Here is a 5,305-nt window from a genome sequence, read left to right as displayed (position 1 = left end):
ATATACATATATGCATATATATGTGCATAACCCATAATAGAATTGGGAGCCCAGAAGGAAACCCAGACATATAAATTCAATTAATTTTTTAATACTGATCCAAAGGTATGCTTGTATTTATTTTAGAGAGAAAGGAAGGGAGAGGGAGAGAAAGAGAGAGAAACATTTATGCGATTTCCTCCTGTACTCACCACAACCAGAGATTGGACCCACAATCTTGGTATGTGCTCTGACCAGGAGTCAAACCCACAACCATTTTTTGAATAGGCTAATGCTCCATCTGTGCCATGTCAGCCAGGGAAGATCAACTAATTTTTGACAAGGGACCTAAGACTATTCAATAGGGAAAGGATAGTCTGTACAATAAATGGCATTGGGAAAATCCAATATCTACAAGCATAGCAATAAAACTGAATGGACCTCTATCTTTCATCACTCACACAAGAAATAACAAAATGTATTTTAAATAATGTAATATCTGAAATTATAAAACTCCTAGAAGAATATACTGTTGTGGGAGTGTTAATTGGTACAGACATCTTGGAAAATGGCATGGTGTTTCCTCAAAAAACCAATCTATATATATATATCTACACTAATAAAAGAGAAACATGGTAATTAGCGTACGACCGCTACCCTTCCCATTGGCTAATCAGCATATCCTTATGCAAATTAACTGTCAGCCAAGATGGCGGCCGGCAGCCATGCACTGAAGCGAGCAGGGAGGCTTGCTTGCTCCAGTGACTGCGGACTCCAACGTTCCCCGCCTAACTTGCCGGCCTCTCAGCTGCAACTCTAAGCATCTATGTACTATGTTGCAAATATAGAAGCTAAACAAACCCCAGAAACCAGCTTTCATTCAGCCCCAGACCGCAACATTGTATCGATGTTTTCAGCAGCGAGGCCTCAGAGCTAAAGCTGGCCCAGAATAAAAAAAAAAAAACAAGGAGCGGTTGGGAGCTTTTCGTCACCTGCCAGCCGGAAAACAGCCCTCAGCCCCTCAGCCAGCCTGGCCAGGCACCCCAGTGGGGACCCCCACCCTGATCCAGGACACCCTTCAGGGCAAACCAGCCAGCCCCTACCCGTGCACCAGGCCTCTATTCTATATAGTAAAATGGTAATATGCCTCCCAGCACCGGGATCAGTGGAGCAGCGAGGCTCCCGGCACCAGATCAGTGTGACAGGGGGCAGCGCCCAAACCCCCTGATCTCCCTGCGGCTCTGTGAGTGACAGGGGGGCGGGGCCACAACCTCCCTATCCGCCCTGCTCTGTTCGTGACAGGGGAAGGCGCCCCAACCCCCTGATCAGCCCTGCTCTGTGCCTGATAGGGGGGAGCTCCCCAATCCCCTCATTGCCCTGTGGCTCTGTGTGTGACAGGGGGGAGCTCCCCAACCCCCTGATCGACCCTTTCTCTGTGTGTGACAGGGGGGCAGTGCCCCACTCTCCTATCGCCCTACTCTGTGAGTGACAGGAGGCAGCGCCCAACCCCCTGATGGGCCCTGCTCTGTGCGTGACAGGGGGGTGGCGCTGCAACCTCCCCATCGACCCTGCCTTGAGTGTGACAGGGGCCGGTGCCCCAACCCCCCAATCGGCCCTACCCTGAGCATGACTGAGGGTGGCATAGCAACCTCCCAATCCTCCCTGCTCTGTGCATGATGGGTCGGCGCCCCAACTCCCCAATCGGCCCTGCTCTGAGCCTTACCAGGGGTTGCACTTAGGGATTGGGCCTGCCCCCTCTGCCACCCGGAAGCAGGCCTAAGCCAGCAGGTCGTTATCTCCCGAGGGGTCCCAGACTGCGAGAGGGCACAGGCTGGGCTGGGGGACCTCCCCCCCCCCGAGTGCACAAATTTTTGTGCACCGGGCCTCTAGTATATATATGAAAGCCTAAGCGGCCATTACAACCAAACATCCGGAACAACCAGTTTCTATGATGCACACTAACCACCAGGGGGAAGATGCTCAATGCAGGAGCTGCCCCCTAGTGGTCAGTGCACTCCCACAACTAACCGCCCATGGTCCCTCCACTGGGCTGGCCACAGTCCCTCCAGCCAACCTCCTGTGGTCCCCCCCACGCTGATGGCTGCAGGGCTAATCAGGAGACCCCACCTGTGCATGAATTCATACACCAGGCCTCTAGTTAAATATAAACTATAACATGGTCCATCCATCTCACTTTCAGATACGTATTTGAAGTAAATGAAATCACTATATGGAAGATATATCTGAACTCCCATTTTCAAAAAATTATTGCGATATAATTGGCATAGAACAATGCATATCTTTGAGGTGTATAATGTGTTAGTTTAATAATCTGTATGTTACAATATGATTACAACAATAGCATTAGCTAACACTTTATAATTATCATTTTTTTGTTTTGAAATTAAGATGTACTGTCTTAGCAACTTTGGATTTTATGGGTACAGTATTGTTGACTATAATCACACTAGAGGCCTGGTGCATGAAATTCGTTCACGGGGGGGGGGGGGGAGGAGGGCGCCTCAGCCCAGCCTGCACCCTCTCCAATCTGGGACCCCTTGGAATCAGACCTAAATGGGCAGTCAGACATCCCTCTCACAATGTAGGACTCCTGGCTCCCAACCACTCCCCTGCCTGCCTGATTGATGCCTAACTGCTCCCCTGCCAGCCCAGTCACCCCTAACTGCCCTCCCCTGTTAACCTGGTCACCCCCAACTGCCCTCCCCTGCAGGCCTGGTTCCCCCCAAACTGTCCTCCCCTGCAGGCCTGGTCACCCCTAACTGCCCTCCCCTGCAGGCCTAATTGCCCCCAACTGCCCTCCCATTCATGCCTGGTCCCTCCCAACTGCCTTCTCCTGATTTCCCACAACTGCCGGCCATCTTGTGGTGGCCATCTTGTGTCCACATGAGGGCAGCCATCTTTGACCACATGGGGGCGGCCATCTTGTGTGTTGGAGTGATGGTCAATTTGCATATTACTCTTTTATTAGATAGGAGGATTATTATGCTTTACTCCAGAACTTATTTATCTACTAGTTGCAAGTATGAATCTTAAACATCTCCCCAATTCCCCCACACCCTCAACCCTGATAACTACCATTCTACTCTTTGGTTTTATAAGTTCATTTGTTTTGGATTCCATATGTAAGTGATATCATATAGCATTTGTCTTTCTCTGTCTGACATATCTCATGTAGCAATATGGGCCTCAAGATATAACTTGTTGCAAGTGACAGGATTTTCTTATTTCTCATCTCATGGCTGAATAGTTTTCCATATAGGTATAGATATATCAATGTTCTGTATCTATTCATTCATTGACAAACACTTAGGTTGTTTCCATATCTGGGCTGTTGTGAATACTGCTGCAATGGACACTGTTGTGCAAATCTCTTTAGGTTTGCAATTCCTTTCAAGATATACCCAGGGATTTGGATTGCTGGAGTATATAGAAGTCCAATTTTTAATTTTTTGAGGAACCACCATACTGTTTTCTATAATGGATATACCAGTTTATATTTCCCACCCACAGTGTATACAGCTTCTATTTTCTCCAAATCCTTGCCAAAATTTACTATCTTTTGTCTTTCTAATTAAAAGCCATCCTAACAGGTAAGGTGAGGTAAGGTGATATTTTATCATGGTTTTGATTTGCATTTCCCTGGCTATTAATAATCTGAGTGGATTAGAAAACTATGGTACATCTATACAATGGAATACTATGCTGCTATAAAAAAGAAGAAATTCTTACCATTTGCAGCAGCAGGGATGGAAATGGAGAGCATTATGCTAAGTGAAATAAGCCAGGCAATGAAAGAAAAATACCACATGATCTCACTCATTTATGGAAAATAAAGAACATTATAACCTGATGAATAAAAAGATAGATACAGAGGCAGTGAAGCATTGAACAGACTGTCAAATTATAGCAGGAAGGCTGGGGAGTGTTGGGGAGGGGGGAAAGAGATCAATCAAAGGACTTGTATGCATGCATATAAGCACAACCAATGGACACAAGACACTGGGGGGCGGGGGGGATGAGGGCATGTGCCAGGGGCTAGAGGAGGCTGGGGGAAGGTCAATGGGGAAAAAATGAGATATATGTACTACTATTTGTAATACTTTAAACAATAAAATAAAATAAAATTAATAAAATAAAAAATAAAAATCGTGAGCACCTTTTCATATACTTGATCATCATCTCTATGTGTTCTTTAGAAAAATGTCTATTCAAGTACTTCATCTATTTTTTATTTGGATTATTTGAAGTTTTGCTATTGAATTGTAAGAGTTCATTATATACAGGGTGGGGCAAAAGTAGGTTTACAGTTTTTCATATACAAAATAATACAATAATTAATAATACAAGAAAAAACTGCTTCATGTACACACAACTGTAAACCTACAGTTTTTCATGTGGAAAATAATACAGTAATCTATACTAATAATAGAGGAATATGCAAATTGTCCAGGATGTCGTCACAGTAACTACCGAACACCAGGCTGCATGGGGCAACCAGGCCGGCAGGGGGGTTAATGAGGAGGGATGACCAAATGACTTAAGAGCAGGCTGCATGGGGTGACCAGGCCAGCAGGGGGTTAGTGAGGGAGGACCAAACAACTGCACATCAGTCTGCGTGGGGCAACCTGCACCGGGGGGGGGGGGGGCAGTTGGGAGCGATCAGGCCCTAGGGGGAGTAGTTAGGGGTGATCAGGCCAGCAGGCAGAGGTGGTTAGGGGTGATCAGGCTGGCAGGGGGGGCAGTTAGGGGCGATCAGGCAGGCAGGCAGGTGAGCAGTTAGGAGCCAGTGGTCCCAGATTATGAGAGGGTCCCAGATTGGAGAGGGTGAAGGCTAGGCTGAGGGACCTGCCCCATGCATGAATTTAATGCACTGGGCCACTAGTTAATAAATAATAATACAAGGATAAACTGTGTTTCATGTACTCGCAACTGTAAACCTGCTTTTTCCACACCCTGTATTTTGAATATAAGTCCTTTTTTATTTTCTGTATATTTTTAATATTTATTGTTGAAAATATTACATAGGTCCTCCTTTTTCCCACACTAACCTCTTCCAGCCTGCTCCTGTCCCTCGCCCCAAGGAACTCACCACCCCATTGTCTGTGTCCACGGGTTATGCATACATGCTTAAAAATTCCATTGGTTGACATTGTCCCACCTACCCACCCAGGCCTTCGCTCTGAGGTTCAACAGTCTGATCATGCTTTTATGTCTCTGGATCTATTTGGTTCATTAAATTCCACACATGAATGAGTTCATATGATATGTATCTTTTTCTGACTGGCTTATTTCACTCAGCATAATA

Source organism: Myotis lucifugus, unplaced genomic scaffold, assembly GCF_000147115.1.
Source record: "Myotis lucifugus unplaced genomic scaffold, Myoluc2.0 scaffold_50, whole genome shotgun sequence".
NCBI lineage: Eukaryota > Metazoa > Chordata > Mammalia > Chiroptera > Vespertilionidae > Myotis > Myotis lucifugus.
This window is presented reverse-complemented; position numbering follows the sequence as displayed.